Here is an 18,207-nt window from a genome sequence, read left to right as displayed (position 1 = left end):
AACCCGGGAGGCAGAGCTTGTAGGGAGCCGAGATTGCGCCACTGCACTCCAGCCCGGGTGACAGAGCAAGACAATGTCTCAAAAAAAAAAAAAAAGAAAAAAGAAAGGAAATAACCTAAATGTCTGATTACATTACGTAAGTCCACACTTTGGAATAGTGAGCAGCATTAAAATAAATGTCACAGGGCTGTGTTTGTTGACATGGAAAGATGTTCCTGTCACATTAAAGGGAAAATGGTGATTACAATAAAAAAATTCTGTGTGTGTATGTGTGTTTGTGTGTGTGTAGGCATAGAAACGACACATTACAAGTTTTCTCTGGGTTTGGGGATTATTTATAGATAGCTTTTTCTTTCCATCTCTCTGACCTTTCTGATTTGGGGGGTAATTAGCATGTATTCCATGTCTAATTGGAATAACCAGCTATTTCCATTTGAGGGGAAAATAGCTGCTGCCTTTTAAGGCACACAGATGGCTGGAACAGAAGAGCCTAGCTCCTTGTTCTTATGAAAGGTAAAGGACTTTTTATAGATGATGAGGGCTGGTTCATGTTCTGTAGAACCGAGGTTCTCAAGTGCAGCCCATAAATCTGCATTCGAATTACACAGGGCTGCTGATTAAAATGTAGCTTCCTGGGCTCCACCCTGATATCACTAACAATTCACATTTACTGAGCATTTATCATTATTATTTATTTACTTATTTATTTATTTTAGATGGAGTCTTGCTCTGTCACCCAGGCTGGAGTGCAGTGGGGTGATCTGGGCTCAGTGCAAGCTCCGCCTCGCAGGTTCACACCATTCTTCTGCCTCAGCGTCCTGAGTAGCTGGGACTACAGGCGCCTGTCACCACATCTGGCTAATTTTTTGTATTTTTAGTAGAAACGGGGTCTCACCATGTTAGTCAGGCTGGTCTTGATCTCCTGACCTCGTGATCCGCCTGCCTCAGTCTCTCAAAGTGCTGGGATTACAGGCGTGAGCCACTGTGCTTGGCCTACTGAGCTCTTTTTATGGGCTGGCCGTTGTTCTAAGTGCTTTACACTTACTAACTCATATAATCCTCATGAATCCTAAGGTATGTACATAATGATACCCATTTCACTGAGGAGAAAGCTGAGGCACAGACTGTTTAACCGGCACGCCCCAGTGAGAGAGCTGGTGGGTGGTAGAGAGGACTCAAGTCCTGGTTCTCAGCTGTAAGTCTGAACTCAAATCACTACCCTGAGAGGATGGGGTCTCAGGAATCTGGAGTTCTCACCAGCTCCCCAGGTGGTCCACGCGCACACTGAAGTGAAGTAGCACCACTTTAAAGAATCTTTACCTCTCAGAACCACTTTCAATGCTTTAGTAAGAAGTAGTGGCTAGGCGCAGTGGCTGACACTTGTAATCCCAGCACTTTGGGAGGCCGAGGTGGGCAGATCACTTGAGGCCAGGAGTTCGAGACCAGTCTGGCCAACATGGCAAAACCCCATATCTACAAAAAAATGCAAAAATTAGCTGGAAGTGGTGTCGCACGCCTGTAGTCCAAGCTACTTGGGAGGCTGAGGCAAGAGAATTACTTGAACTCGGGAGGCAGAAGTTGCATGAGCAGAGATCGTGCCACTGCACTCCACTCCAGCCTAGTGACCAGAGTGAGACTCCATTTCCAAAAAAAAAAAGGTAGTGGATCCATTTACTAAACATCTGCTATGAAAAAACTGTCTTCTTGAAGTCATTAGAACAAAAATATGTCTGAGATTCTCAGCTGTGGGTAAGTCATCATGTGTAAAAAGTAGACAGGGACCAGGCACAGTGGTGCATGCCTGTAATGCACCACAGGAACATGGGACTCGGATGTTCCTGAAATTGTTGATTACCAGTCTGTAAGAAAGGAAATAACCGTGGTGGCTCAAGCCCGTGTGGTGGCTCACGCCTGTAATCCCTCTGGGAGGCCGAGATGAAAGGATTGCTTGAGCTCAGCAGTTCGAGATCAGCCTAAGCAACATAGTGACACCTCATCTCTACAGGAGAGAAAAAAATAATAGCTGGGCATGGTGGCATGCACTTGTAATCCCAGCTACTCCAGAGGCTGAGGTGTAAGGATTGCTTGACCCAGGAGGTCAAGGCTTCAGTGAGCTGTGATCGCACCACTGCACTCCAGCCTTGGCAACAGAGTGAGACCCTGTCTCAAGAAAAAAAAAAAAAAAAAAAAAAGTTGAATGAGCTGTGGCAACTCACTAGCCTAATTATTCCTCTTCTTCTTTCCTTCTTTGGAAAACTTCATTCAGACAAATTTTTATTCGGAATCCAACTTCTAAAATGTTAAAAAGTGGTGCTGCTCTGTCTGAAGGTGGGAGATGGGGGTAGATGTGTGTGCAGCGTTCCATAAGTCCCTGAAGGTCTCCTTTCTGTCTCCAAATGCTGAAGGGCTTTGGAAACAGTTTGAAAGCTGGGGACAGTTGAGGACAGGAGGCCATGACTGCCCAAGGCCACCCAGCTAGCTGGTTTCAGTCTAAGGACCAGACCCTGCTGCCCATCTCCAACTAAAGACTAACACAGGTTGCTTTGCAAGGTTGACCTGCTGTGTTAAGATACCCACTGGTGGCCAGGTGCGGTGGCTCATGCCTGCAATCCCAGCACTTTGGGAGGCCAAGGTGGGCAGATCACTAGGTTAAGAGATCGAGACCATCCTGGCCAACACGGTGAAACCCCATCTCTACTAAAAAATTCAAAAATCAGCTGGATGTGGTGGTGTACGCCTGTAATCCCAGCTACTTGGGAGGCTGAGGCAAGAGAATCACTTGAACCCAGGAGGCGGAGGTTGCAGTGAGCTGACATCACGCCACTATACTCCAGCCTGGCGAAAGAGTGAGACTCCATCTCAAAAAAAAAAAAAGATACCCACTGGCTCAAAGGGTAGCTTGGCAGAGTTACTATGTTGAAATATTGCCTTGCAGATGCCCTACCCTGGGTGGCACAATTCCATCGGCCCTGTTCCCATCGTGTGCTATGGAGTTGGCTTTAGGGGGTTGCTACTCATATACATTAGGTAGATAGATGGTGGCTTCTAAAGTGGCGAAGATCCAAGAACCCACTGATTTTGGAATGAAGGTGAAGTCAGGCCCTGAAGGAGCAGATTAGTCAGTCTCCAGCATGAAAGTGACAGCCTGTGAGCAAAAGTCTTCCAACCTAAGGTGGCAGACCACAACGGTGACCCTTCCAATTAGCACATGTGTCCGGGGCCTAGCTCTGGAAGCTGTCATGGTAGACATGAGATGGGAGTATGGGTGGCATGAACCCCAAAGAAAGAGAGCTGGGAGATTTGGTCTCTGTGCTTGGGGCTGGAGAATGCCGGCCTGAGGACCCCAGTCAAATGGAAGTGTGAGACTGTGGATCATGACTGGATGCTGGAGTGTGCTTCCTGGCCTATTCACAGCACCACCTTTGATGCACCCAAGCCCTCTGAGGCAGGTATGACTCAGAGCGTATTTTTCCATTTTGCAAATTAGGAGACTGAAGCTCAGAGACTTGTTGGAGATCACAGCGGCACTGGGACATTTGGACCTAGAGCTGTTCTCCCTTCCGAGTCAGTGCATGATGCCAGAGAACATCCCTGGGTGAGATTCGAAGAGAGTGGCCAGAAAGACTTTTCTATCTGGGGAGTGTGAGGTCCACATTTCCTGCAGGGCTTCCCCACTTACAGTGTCTCTCAGCTTCACTGATGACCTGCACCTGGCTGGGAGTTCTTTTGGTCCCTTCCCTACCTCAAGACCTGATTTGACTGCTCCAATTTACCCAGGGAGGGAAGCAATTAAGAAGAAAAGAAAACACTCCTAAACATGAAAGAAATCACAGTCTTTCTCCGGAACTAAAGGCTTTTACAGGAGTGCAGGGGGAAAAAAATCTGATCATTCTTGGCAGCTTTTGAACAAATTAGAGTGTTGGAAGAATGGATGAAAGAGTGAGGGGTATGTTGGAGTGTGGAACAGTTGCACAGTCCTAATGAAACAGTGAAGGCTTTCCCAGTGAGTGCCTGTCCCCTGCTACATCTGTGAAGTCAGGGGTAACATTGGAGTCTGATTCTGGGAAACAGCCATTGCCCTTTCGATCTCAGCTTGAACCACATTTCCCCAGGGACTCTTCTCCAGTCCCTACACTAGGCTGGCCCCTTTATTTTGTGGTCTTTGTGTCCCCTGTACTTGACCTTTGTAACCCAGATTGTCCTTGTAATTCTTTGTCCAGTACCTGTCTCCTTGTTTTGACTGAGAACTCCATAAGGGCACAGGCTTTGTCTAGCTTGTTTGCCACTTGTACTCCTTAGGAATCTTTTAGGTACAATAAACAGAAGATCCAAACCAAGGTGAACTAGCAAAAATGAACTTTTTTTCTGCCCAAGGGTAGAGTTAGTTTCAGGCTAGGTTGGGTTTAGGGGTTCTGAATAAGCCAGCCAGATTTGATCTCTTTCGCTCTCTTGGATCTACTTCATCTTTCTCTTTGTGTTGGCGTCATTCTCGGGGTTCTCATGGTGCTGTTATGGCTGTCCTGTTTCTTGCCCCAGATGCTTTCAGGAAAGAGTAAGCTCCTCTTTCTGGTAACTACAGCAAAATTCCCAAGACTAACTCTGTTTGGCTTGGTTTGAGTAATACGTCCATCCTGAACCAATCACTACAGCCCAGACAACATGGTGCTCTGATTGGCCAGTGTAGCACACACGGATCATTGTTCACCCAAAAGCTATCCCTTCTTCTTCCTTGATAACAAGAACCCATCAGGTATCTTTTTGTTTTGTTTTTTGTTTTTTGCCCACCTCTTGATACTCATTAGGTGTCAAGAGTTGGGCAAGATGCTTACAGAAGGTGACCTCTTCCCAATCCAGGAAACTATTCATGGTAATCCCATTCCCTTTTGGTGGGAATTGGTTTAAAAGGGTGCATTGTAGGCTGTGCATGGTGGTTTATGCCTGTAATCCCAGCACTGTGGGAGTGCGAGGTGGGCTGATCACTTGAGGTCAGGAGTTCAAGACCAGCTTGGGCAACATGGTGAAACCCTATCTCTACTAAAAATACAAAAACTAGCCAGGCATGGTGGTGCACGCCTGTAATCCCAGCTACTCAGGAGGCTGAAGCAGGAGAGTCATTTGCACCCAGAAGGTGGGGGTTGCAGTGAACCGAGATTGTGCTATTGCACTCCAGCCTGGGCAACAGAGTGAGACTCCATCTGAAAAAAAAAAAAAAGGGTGCATTGCCCCACTTCTGACAAAGAGGACACAGTGCGAAGTGTACTGGAGAAATGTTCCTCTCTGGCAAGTCAGATATGTAGGAGTGGGGCTAACTGCCTGCCCAACCCTTCTTGCCTTTGGATATTGTTGTAAGAGGACGGAAGTTTGGAGCCATCTTGCAACCATGAGGTGAGGTAATGCTAATATATAAAGGTTGGCAGAGTGGGAAAATGTCTACTCCTGGCTATTTTGTTGTTTTACTTCTACTAGCATGTACCTGTGCCTTAAAAAAAGAGGAAAAAATACTGTACACAGGCTCCTGGAACCGCTTTGCCTGCATGTGAAGCGTCAGAAATACCTGGGCTTTACATTTCTACCAGGGCAGCCTTTACCCATAACTGTCTGGTGCAGAAGTCTGAAAGCCTAGCACCTTTGCTTTGAATTGGGACAAACTCTGAGGCATGCTTTACACTCCAGAGCTTGCTGAAGGATCGGGCTGAGGCCTGGACTTTGCTTGAAATCAACCTTTGAATGGAGTTTTCCCTTCCCTGTCCTACTTCCCCCACCCCCACACCCTGCCAGACACCCCTGGGAGCACTTCCTTAATCAATCGCTTGCACACAAATCGTTAGCTTCTTCTGGGGGACTTGTCGTATCACCAGGGCTTACACATCACAGCTGCTCTGTAAATATTTGTTGCCTGAGTGAATGAATACATGAATGGATGAACAAGCTGGGGAAATCACAGGCAGGTGGAATCTGAACAGGTTATTATACTAATTACAGGCTGTCTACTTTTTTTCCCTTTGCCTCTGTGAAACAGGTTGGCCCTTTGGGGAATTTCCCCAAAGCTTTTGAAGCAGACAAGGTGTCTTCTCGCTACGCTCATATGCTTCCTAATTGGGCAGGCCATTAGAAAATGAGGTCATCTCCCCAGGGAAGGAGGAGGGGCCTTATCACTCAGGACAAGGGCCCTAGGGTAGGGACAAAACTGCCTGAACATCTGCAATGTCCATTGTTACTTGAGCAGCTGGAGGGAATGACCATTCTGGAATAAATCAACTAAACCTTTGACCTGAACTCCAGTTTAATTCACTCTTCCCCTCCATTAGCTAGTGTAAGGGATGGGTGGGGGGGGGTAGAAGGGGAGGGATAACATATTTTATTTTTATGGCATTTTTATTCCAAATGACCTGTTGGGTCAAACCCACTTTCCTTTCATGAATTATGCATTAGAGGAGCCCTTTTGCTTTCCTAATGGCTTTAGTTGATTTCACCTCCCAGAAAGATAAAACAAAAAATCAAGAATTTCAATTAAAAAGTTCACCTCTTGCCATATCAATTGACATGGTTTTAATTGGGTCATTCCATAAAGAGTCTCTGTTGGTACAATTTTCAAGCTTCCTAGGGTCTTAGAAATCATCCAGCTCCATCCCCATATTACAGGAGGGAGGATAAAGAACCTGGAGCTGAGAAATGACAGGCCCAAGTTCACACAGTTAGTGAGTGTCAACAGCTATTAAGGGAAAGAGATGGGAATATATTCTACTCACTTGATTTCCAGTCCAGTGTTCTTTTGTGCAAAGAAACCTAGAGAGGTAATATAGTTGCCATGGGTGCAGAACAAATTGCTCCAAAACCTAGTGGCATAAAACAATCATTCGTAGATTCTGTGGATTGGGAATTCGATAAGGCAAATGCTTCTCCATGTTTCTTGGTGTCTGCAGACTGAGCTGAAAGGGCCAAAGGCTTGGGGCTGGGTTCATCTGAAGACCTGTTCATTCACATGAGTAGATGCTGTCTGTTGACTGACTGAGGCTTTAGCTGGAGTCATTGGCTAGAACCTCTATATATGGCCTCTCCATGTGGTCTGGACTTCCTCACAACATGGTGACTGGATTCCAAGGGGGAGAGTCCTGAGAAAAAGAGAGAGAGAGAAATAAAGATTGGTGGAAACTTTTATTAAAGTCACTCAGTGTCACTTCCAAAACATTCTGTTGGTCATAGCAGTCCAACCGGTTTCAAGGAAAGGGAATGCAGACCCTGCGTCTCAATGGAATAGTGTTAGTCACATTGAAAGAGAGCATATTGAAGCCATCTTTGGAAAATACAATCTGCCACAAGAGAGTTAGGGCTAGTACCCATTAAGTTTGGCTGAATTGTTCATTTAGTATCTGTCTTTCCTATTGGATTATAATTTCCTAAAAGGCAAGGCGTGTGTCTGTCTTGTTTGCTGGCATGCCTGTGTCCAGCACAGGTGCCGCTGACTCAGAGTAAGAAGTTAATACATTTTTGTTTGGAAAGTACATATCAAAAAGAAAGTCTTCATTGGCTAAAAATATACTCAAAGATTTCCCTCTCCTCTTCGCAGTAAACTTTCCTATTCATCAAGAACTTGATGGCCGGGTGTGGTGGCTCATTCATGTAATCCCAGCACTTTGGGGGGCTGAGGAAGATGGATCATTTGAGGTCAGGAGTTTGAGATCAGCCTGGCCAGCATGGAGAAATCCTGTCTCTACTAAAAATACAAAAATTATCCAGGCATGGTGGCAGACGCCTGTAGTACCAGCTACTAAGGAGGGCGAGGCAGGAGAATTGCTTGAACCCGGGAGGCAGAGGTTACAGTGAGCCAAGATCATGCCACTGCACTCCAGCCTGGGTGACAGAACAAGGTTCCATCTCAAAAAAAAAAAAAAAAGAAAAAGAAAAGAGCAGAACTTGAACACCGCTACTATCTTCCCTAGAGAGCTGATTGGGAGAGATACTTAGCTTTTTTAGAGAAGTTGTCCTGGAGGGTATTATACATAAGAGGAGCCCTGGAGGATGAGGAAGGGAAGCCAAATGAAGAGGCAGGAGGAAGAGCACCCCAACCAGAGGGAATAGCCTGTGCAAAGGTGGGAGTCAAGCCATTTAGCATGACGGGCACAGAGTTTGAGAGATTTGAGAGATGAGTAGCAAAAAGTCAGTAGGCTGGAGGAGCAGGCAGGACCTGGGTTCTAAGGAGGACAGAAATGTCACCTGGAGGAGTTTGACTCATCCCGCAGAGTGGTGGGAAGCCACTAAGGAAGGGGCACGATCACATTTGTGTTGGAAGAATCTGACTGCAGCTCGGGTGGTAGGATGTGGGGTGGGGTGTGGATATCGTGGGAAGTGGGAGGCTGGTTGAGACATTGCTGGCAGAGATCCAGATGCCAGAGCCACATTAGAGGGCAGTGGGGCTGGCAGGAAGTGGGGGGATATTTCCAAGGAGGATTTAGTGACTAAATGGATGTAGGGCTGAGGCGGGGGCTGGGCCTGTCTGTCCTCAGTCTCTGGTTCAGGTAAGCAAGTGGACGGTGGTCCTAGGCATCCAGCAGGGAACTCTGAAGGAGATGCAAGCTTGGAAACGGGGCTGAGGAGTTCAGTGCTTTAGACATGTTTAATTCCAGATGCCAGGGAGACATCCAAGAGTAAAGGTTCTAGTAGGCATTTGGATTCAGGAGACCAAAACTCAAAGAGTGGTCCTGGCTAGAAATTTGGACTGGGACCCAATACAGAGATGGAAACTGAAGGCACAGGAGTAAATGTACTCACCGTGGGAGGATGGGGAGAGTGGGAGCAGAGCCATGGGTAAGGCACGTTTCCAGAAGCTTCTCCTGAGAGACCCAGGAAGGAAAGGAGCAAAATTCCATAGGATCCACAAGAGAGGAGTCATTGACAATTTTCATAAGGACAGTTCCCCCTGCGAGATATGGGAAGAAGGCAGATGGCAGAGTTGAAGAATAAGAAGGAGGTGAGAGAGTGATGAATGAATGAACAGCATTCCAGCAAAGTCTTCACATGCCTCCTTCTAGGTCTGCTAATTCTGGAGATTCAGAATGGATTTGCCAAGAAAACTCCCAAAGACCAGCCAGGAGAGGGATCTTTTCCACCAAGCTCTCTCTGTTTCAGAAAATAACCAATGTGTGTGTTGACCTCAGCATCCCTCCCTAGCAACCAGCATCTGCGTAAATTCGTGGGGGAGGGGTGCTATTATCTTGTGGCTATCCACACATCTTCTGTGGTAACATCTGTTGTTTTTGTCTGCACAATAGCCATTTGTCATCATTTGGCTATTAACACCTCGATCTGGCTGGGACTGACTCTTTATCCGTGGCTCTGGGGATGGCACATGTCTGAACCCTGGCCAATAAGACTCAGGCCTGAGATTTTTTGGAAACTATTGGGAAAGAGAAGTACCCCTTAGGCAGGGATGGCTGCCACCACCCCTATCAGGACTGGAGACATCCTGCCAGCACAGATGGAAACAGATCCAAGAGACAAAGGGAGAAAAACAGTCTTGATGGCACTTCATGAGCTCCTGGATCCAGCCGTGCCTGATGCTGTTTAATCCTTGGGCTTTTCAATTACATCAGTCAGTAAATTATCCATGTATGCCTGTCAGAAAGGGTTGTGTGAGTTCTAGCACTGAATGGATGGTCCCAGCAGGAACAAACTGCCTAGGCATGGGGACATAGGAGTGGAGTTGGTGGAGGAGGTTTACTTGATTTCCCCTCACACATTTCACCTGGCATGTCACCCCCTAAGTTGCTACCTTAGCAATTCTCTCCTTTTTGCAGTCATCCTTTGTATTGTTTTTGCTTGTATTCCTATCTTTTTGTAAACTCCTCCTTGCTTAAAAAACAGCATCTGAGATGCTGGCTTGAGGCCGTCTCCATTCCCAAGAGACAATACACATGCTTGCTATTCTTTGCAGTAAAACCAAGGTCAACATTGCATTCCCCCGGGCTCCCAGAACCCAGTTGGGAGGTGGGGATTTTGCAGGGACTACATCAGTGTGCAGCATCTGTGCCTGCCTCCAGCGACTGCTGACACCAGCAGCCATGTCCCCGCACTTCCACCCCACCACCTTATGTGTGCCACAACCCCTCCAACAATGCAAACTCTTGTTCATTTGCTCAGAACATGAATTAATCATGCCAGGGAAACTCCTGGCCACTGGACCACATTTTGCTGTGTTAGCAATAAACATCCCTTCATATTGTCATTGTAGCCACCGGGGAAGACAGAGGTCTCCTGGCAGAGGAAGGGCGTGACACATTCCTCACTCTTTCTACTCCCTCCCCATGTCAGCACTGATCTTTGTTTCCTTCTTTTTGCTTCAGAGCAAGCCTCCTTCTAAGGCCTTTAATTCCATGGATCGTATTTTCTGTCTAGCTTCCATCTAATGGCCTGTCATGGGCCCATACCATGCCAGCTCCTGGGTGTAGTGGGGTTTGTGTGTTTCCGTGTGGGCTTGCAGAATGATCCTGCATTGTTTACTTTCCCTCCTCATTGAGAATTATCAGGCTTAGATGGGTTCCTCCCACCCTTCTTGAACTCTTCTTCCTATGCTTCATCCACCCTCTTTCCTCTCTCTATTTTATTCTTCCTGTCTTTCCTTCTCTCTTTCCTTCCTTTTTTTTCCTTTTCCGTCACTTACTTCCTGTCTCCCCCTACGCCCCGGACTTTCGTCCTATGGTTCCAGTAAAAGGAAAACAGGGAATAATACGAAAAGCAGCCAGGCTCAGCCAATAAATCCTCTAATGCTTGTAATGGTTTTATTTTCTTCATGTTCATCCTAGTTTAAGAGGTCCATCAACATCTTTGAAATACTTGTGGTTTACTACATGGAGTTTTTAATTGAGGCACAGAAAGCCCCTCTCTTCCTCTCTTCCTCCTTCCTTCCCTGTCTCTCTTCCTTTCATTTATTTAATAAAAGTTTTTGGGGGTTTATTCTGGGGCAGGTCCTGGGCTAACTGCTAGGGATGGGGACTAGAAACATGGGTATGATCCCTGCTCTGATGATCTTACATCTATTGGGAGACACATGTTTTCACCAGATAATTCCACATAAATGTATTCTCATAACCTCAACAAATGCTTTGAGTTTCCACAATGGTCTACAGAGACACTGACCCTGACTGTGGAGGTGTGGAGGGTTCCTCGAGGAGCTGATTTGAAGGATGAGTTTGCTTTTCTTTTTTGGGGGGGGTGGGGGGATGGAATCTTGCTCTGTCACCCAGGTTGGAATGCAGTGGCACGTTCTTGCCTCACTGCAACCTCCGCCTCTCGGGTTCAAGTGATTCTCCCACCTCAGTCTCTCAAGTAGCTGAGACTACAGGCACCCACCACCACGCCTGGCTGATTTGTGTATTTTTAGAAGAAAAGGGGTTTCACCATATTGACCAGGCTGGTCTCGGAACTGCTGACCTCAAGTGATCTGCCTGCCTCGGCCTCCCAATGTGTTAGGATTACAGGCGTGAGCCACTGCACCTGGCCTGAAGGGCGCGTTTTCTAGGTGAAGATCAGAGGAAAGAGCATTCCAAGCAGAAGGAACAGAATATGCAAAGGTCCGAGGGTGAGAGGAAGCAAGCACCTTCACAGAATGTAAGAACAGTGTTACTGAGACAGAGAATGGAGAAGGAGAGGCCAGAGGGGTGAACAGGGGCCAGATGTTCAGGACCCTTACCTGAGGTAAGAGTTTGGGTCTTCACTCCAAAAGCAAAAGAATGCCACGGCAGAGGTTCACCTGCCGGTGGAGGTGGGTGGGGATAATCGGTGCTGCATTCCTAAGCTCCAGCTTGGCTCTTGCTGCAGTCTGGGTCGGGACGGGAGGCTCCTTGGGTGACCTGGGTGTGCTGGGTCAGATGTGGCATTGGTGCCAGGGTCTGGATTGAGGGTGCCAGGTTATTGTTCTGGCTTTTGGAAAGGGAGATACTCCTGCCTATAAACTTCCTGCGTGGGTTAGAGGATCCTATGAGATTAGCAGGTGGAGGAAGCATCACTGAGTACTGATGAGACCTTTGAACTGGAGACAGACAGATTTGACTTTGTTAGGAGATCTTGGGCAGATTTGCAGTTTCTCTAATCTCAGTTACCTTTTCTATAAAGTGGGGATGTTAACACTAATGAATCTGTGTTATTTCTCTCTGCTGGTCATCCCTTTCTCAATTAGGACATGACCATCCCATGTGTGTCTGGTGGGACTGGCAACCCCTGTTCCCCCAACCCCTATTGGGTGAAGGGAGTGAGCATGTGATCTAGGCCCAGAAAATCATTGTGTGCCACGTCCCCATCCACAGTAACTGATTTAAGGGAGTGGCCTGATCAGAATCCCTCCATGAGATATGATAGGGGCTGCTGGAAGATAGAGTATCTTGCTTTTATATTATGAGTTGTAAGAGCACAGATTTGAGCTACTGGTATCCAATTTTCCTGGAAAAAAAAAAAAGAGGGGGATTGATGGGGATGGGGGGAAGAGAGAGAGAGAGAGAGAATCCCGTTTGAGAAACCTTGTTTGAGACCCTGGATTTGGTAGTTCCTGAAGCCAAGAATACTCCCTTGAATCTCTCAGTTAAGGAACCCATAAATGCCCATTTTGGCATAAGCTGGTTTGAGTTGGGGTTTGTCACCTGCAACAGATGTTGCTCTGCCTGATGCATCAAGTCATTGGGTTAATGGCAGTAAAGCACTGAAAGTCAGTATGAAGTCTAGGCATGCAGAGTGCTCAGTAGTCACTATTGTTACTGTATTGGTGATAATTCATAGCTATAGAATGCATCGCTAAAGTACGGGCTGCTTCTCATCCCTGGGGTGTGGCCTCATGTTGCCCCACAAAAGGCTGTTAGCCACCACCATGATGCTTTCCTATTTGAAAGCCTTAGGCAATGACTTGAGTTCTCCTTCTCTGCCTCCTCATCTCCCTCCAGGCCAGGCTCAGTGGCTTACGCCTATAATCCTAACACTTTGGGAGGCCAAGGCAGGCGGATCACTTGAGATCAGGAGTTTGAGACTACCCTGGCCAGTATGGCAAAACCCTGTCTCTACTAAAAATACAATAATTATCTGGGTGTGGTGGGGGGAGCCTGTAATCCCAGCTACTCGGGAGGGTGAGGCAGGAGAATTGCTTGAACTCGGGAGGCAGAGGTTGCAGTGAGCTGAGATCGTGCCACTACACTCCAGCCGGGGTGACAGAGCGAGACTGTCTCAAAAAAAAAAAAAAAAAACGTGGCTGCAGTGTCCCCTGAGACTCTCTGAGACTCTCTTGAAGTGACAGTGTTAGCCACTAGAGAATGACGTGAAAGACGTGACTATGTTTAGATCTAATTCCAGTAGACCAGTCCCCTCCCAATCCAGTGGATTTCCCACTAACTTTTTTTTATTTTAACAAAATGTAACAGCTATCTATTGCTGTTTAATAAATTAGCCCAAAACTTGGTGACTTACAACAACAGAGATCTATTATTTCATCCTTCTATCGTTCAGGAATTCAGAAAAGCTTCGTTGAGTAATTCTGGCTCAAGGTCTCTCATGAGGCTTAAGTCATGACATTGGCCAGGGCTGAGGTCATCCAAAAGCTCAATAGGGGCTGGAAGATTCACTTCCAAAATAGAGCACTCATGGCTGTTGGAAGAAGACTTCAGGTGCTTGACATGGGAACTTCTCCATAGGACTGTTGAGTGTCCTTACAACATGGCAGTTACTTCCCACCCACTGCCCTCCCCCCACCGCCCGCCCAGTGGGTGACCTAAGAGAGAGGAAGATAGAAATTGCCATGTTTTTTATGACCTAATCTGAGGAGTCACACTCTGTCATTTCTGCAGTATCCTACTGATTACACAGATGGGCCCCATTCAGTGTGGGAGGAGGTTGCACAAGGGCATGATCCCAGGAGGTCCAGGAATCACTGGGGGCCATCTTGGAGGATGGCCACCACACTTATGAGGGATGTGATTATCATTAAAGTTAGCAGTTTCTTCTTAGTCTGATGGGACTTCTCTTCCCTGAGGAGTCCTTTGGATGCTCAGGATAACATAGCATCATTGAGGCACCAAAAAAAACACCCTTCCTACAACTTGTGCTTGAAAGAGATTTTAGCAGAGCTTGCAAATAACTCCTTAAATAAACTAGTGAAATGATGAAACTAATTTGCTGGTCTGTAATTTCCTGGCATGTCTGGAGATTTACTAATAAATAGTAGCTGCAGGTTGGAAACCCGCCAGCATTACAGCCCTCTCCTGAGGGCTCCTTATTTGTCAATAAGGGATGTGTGAAAGCATCTTGGAGGGTTGGGAAGGGTGGTATATTGAGGAGAAAGAGAATTGGATGCCTGGGTTTGAGAGATGCCTTTGCCTCTTAACCACTGCCGTATTTCAAGTGAAACACATTCTTCTCTGTGCCTAAGTTTCTCCCTCTGGGAAAAGTGATGATAACCGTGGACTTTCCTGACTTGCAGGGCTATGATGAGGTTTGAATGAGATGATGTAGCATTTCTAAAAGAGTGGTCCATGGGACGATAGCACCATGGACTGTTAACCCCAAAAGGGGTCCTGTGCTGAAGCGAATGTGTAGAATTGTGTTAAATGAAGTCCAACCTTTACTTGCCTTCCCTGGCCACAGGTGGGTCCAGCTTCTTGGATGAAGGCATAGGGCCCAGTGCTCAGAAGGGTCTGCATTTGGAGTTTAATGCTTTGCAGTTACTGTCTTGAAATTATTTTATTAATTTATTTACTTATTTATTTTTGGAGAAAAGGTCTTACTCTGTTGCCCTGGCTGGAGTGCAGTGGCTTGATCTTGGCTCACTGCAGCTTCCACCTCCTGGGCTCAGGCGATCCCCCTGCCTCAGCCTCCTGAGTAGCTGGGACCACAGACATGCACTACCGTGCCCGGCTAATATTTTGTATTTTTGGTAGAAATAGGGTTTCACCATGTTACTTGGGCTGGCCTCAAACTCCTGGGTTCAAGCCATCCACCCGCCTCAGCTGGGATTACAGGCATAAGCCACCATGCCCGGCTGAAATTCTTAATACGTTTTTTTCTTTTTTTTTTCTGGCAGTTGCAATGTTAGACAAAATATTCTTATTTATTTATTTAGAGATGGCTTCTTCGTTCTGTCGCCCAGGCTGGAGTGCAGTGGTGCAATCTCGGCTCACTGCAACCTCTGCCTCCCCAGCTCAAGCAACTCTCCCACCTCAGCCACCCAAGTAGCTGGGACTACAGGTGCCTGGCACCATGCCCAGCTGATTTTTGTATTTTTAGTAGTGATGAGGTTTCATATGTTGGCCAGGCTGGTCTCAAACTCCTGACCTCAAGTGATCTGCCTGCCTTGCCCTCCCAAAGTGTTAGGATTACAGGTGTGAGCCACAGAGCCCAGCCTAGACAAGATATTCTTAATGATTTTATCTTTGAAGTTGTGTTTTGTAAGTGAAGTCTGATGGGACAATGAAGTGTGTGTCAGTGGCTTGGGGTCTTGAATCACATGTAGCCCCCAGCCCCACTGCTCCCTAGGGTGGGTTCTCAGTGGCCTGCTCACCTTCACCAGCCTCCACTGGCTGCCCGTGCCCTGAGACTGTACCAACCAGGGCCCCAAACAAACGATGGTGCTCAAGGCCTATTGGCCTGAGAGGAGGCCCCATTTGTTGTCATCCTCTGCCCTGCTCAGGGGCCTGTGTGTAGGTAAGGAGAGGGCTGGGATCCAGTGCCCGACGCACAGTGTCTCGGGTCAGGGCAAGGTGGCAGCTATCCCATCGTGGAGCTGACAGCACCACTGCACGTTTAGCAGGCAACTCAGTGGGGACCTCTCACCTACCTCTGACCCAGGTACTGAGGAAGTTGCAACCCCTTGGGGATTGTCTGTATGCTGTGATTTGAGGTGCCCGTGAGAAGAGGAAAACGACTTCCTCGCTGCCAGCCAAGGTTGTGCATTTTCACTTTGCATTGGGTGCCACAAATTATGCAGCAGGTCCTGCCTGCAGGACTTGTCAGATTCTTTAATATAAAAGTGTAACAGGTCAGAATGCAGACATGGGAGCCGGACTGCCTGAGTTTGGGTCATGGCTCGACCACATACCCAAAAATTAGCAGTTTTGTCCTTGGCTAAGTCACGTGACTTTTCTGTGCCTCTGTGTTTCCTTCCTCTTTCTTCTTCCTTCTCCCTTCCTTCCTTCCTTCCTTCCTTCCTTCCTTCCTTCCTTCCCTCCGTCCCTCCCTCCTTCCCTCCTTCTTTCTTCTCTTTCTTCTTTCTTTCTTTTCCCCTTTCCTCCCCTACCCTTTCCTCCCCTCCCCTCCCTTTTCCTTTCCACAGAGTCTCACTCTGTGAGACTGGAGTGCAGTGGCGAGATCTCGGCTCACTGCAACCTCTGCCTCCCTGGTTCAAGCGATTGTCCTGCCTCCGTATCCTGAGTATCTGAGATTACAGGCACCCACCACCATACCCAGCTAATGTTTTTTTTTGTATTTTTAGTAGAGATGGGGTTTTGCCATGTTGGCCAGGCTAGTCTTGAGATACAGGCCAGTATCTCAAGTGATCCATCCACCTTGGCCTCCCAAAGTGTTGGGATTACAGGCGTGAGCCACCATGCTGGCCTCTGTGTTCTCATCTCTAAAATAATGATCATGACGATCACTGAGGTTTGTTCTGAAGATTCAATCAGGTAGTACATGTAAACTCATGCCCACTGTGCAGTGAGTTTTAGCTAATACCATGTTTGCTTGTTTAATCCTTGTTTCCCCCAAAGGCTGCAGTGTTCCTGGGGCAGAAGTGTCCGTCTGGTCCTCTGCTATGATCCTGGTGCCCAGCACCATGTCTAGAATAGATTAGGTACTCCATGAGCACTTGTTGAATGAATGACTCTCCAAGAGGGGGCTTCCCCCCGCCCATACTCACCCCATCCCCTTTTTATCCAGAGAACCTTACAGAATCAGTGTCCTGCAGACTGCACATTTAGGGAACGCTGAGCTTGCCTGTGGCGCAAAACACCTTGCAGGTGCAGGCAGCAGTATCAGTAGCCTTTGGAAGGTCCTTTCCCTCCTCTTTGTCCTTTGGGACTCGGTGTCTCGTCCCTGCTGGGAACAGCTCTTCTAGAACCCCCACAGGCCAAAGCCAGGGCTTCATAACTCACTCTGCCTCCCCAGCCTCCCCCATCTTAATTGGACCAATCTGTCTGCTTGACATCGCGCTCTGGTTCGTTTTCTTCACAAAGCCCTCTCCTGTCAGTTGACAGATTCTCAACTGTCGTAGGCACATTTTTCAATGTGTGGTCTTCCAGTGATTCCTTGGCCAGGTTTCTGTTCTTTTTCAACCTACTGAATTTTATCATTTCACAACGGCTTACCTCGCCTTTCATGATTCTTCTCTATCTCCACTCCCCAACGTTTTTCCTAGGGGCTTCCAGCTTCTTGCCAATGAAGCCATGGGTTCTGGGAACCCTTTAAGGAAGCCTGATGTATTCAGCTATGTGGTGAACCACAGCCTTAATTGGGATTCCTCCAAAAGCTGGCCCTGAGACAAGGGTTGGGTGCAATTGTTTATCTGGAAAGCTACCCTGGAAGTAAGAGTGAGGGAGAAGGAGAGAAGGAAGAGAGAAAAGCTACTAAACATGCCTTATTTTACTGCTTAGCCCCTGGGTAACTTGCAAGGCACTGTAGATGCGGAATGTACCTTTGCATTGTCCTGTTGGAGGGAGGAGAGGCTGCGACATTTATCCACTGACTCCCACCCCCTCAATGTTGAAGTGTTGTCCCTGGGAAAATGAACATCCTTCTGCTTCTACTTATGCCCGTCAACTAAGTGGCTTTTCCCTGCTTTGGAGAAAACATTTGCAAGTGCTTGTGGTGGGAATCTAGAAACATCTGCCAAACCTTCCATCAGAGCTTCAGTGAAATCAGGTGGCTGTGAGGATGTGATCTGGTGCATGCACATGTCTGCTGTGGCTGGTCACACGCATAGGACTCCCTGAGTTTGGGTTTGTCACTTGGGATGCAGACTCCCTGAGCATACATTTCTTTGTCTTCTGTTTAAGCATCCAATTATGAAGGGCTTCTGCTGTCTTTGGGGCAGACTCTAGTCAGTCGGCGCCCCTACCAGAGGGACTGTCAAGTCCCCAGAAAGAAAGTGAGGTCTAACCAGGCAGTTCTGTAAGTTCTGTCTGTGGTCATCAGGCTGCTAAGAGGGAAGACGCTGGTGCTGTCAGATCATAGGAGGGAATGGGT

This window comes from Colobus angolensis, unplaced genomic scaffold, assembly GCF_000951035.1.
Source record: "Colobus angolensis palliatus isolate OR3802 unplaced genomic scaffold, Cang.pa_1.0 Scaffold160, whole genome shotgun sequence".
NCBI classification, from domain to species: Eukaryota; Metazoa; Chordata; class Mammalia; order Primates; family Cercopithecidae; genus Colobus; species Colobus angolensis.
The sequence above is the reverse complement of the archived record's forward strand: the minus strand, read 5'-3'. Positions refer to the sequence as shown.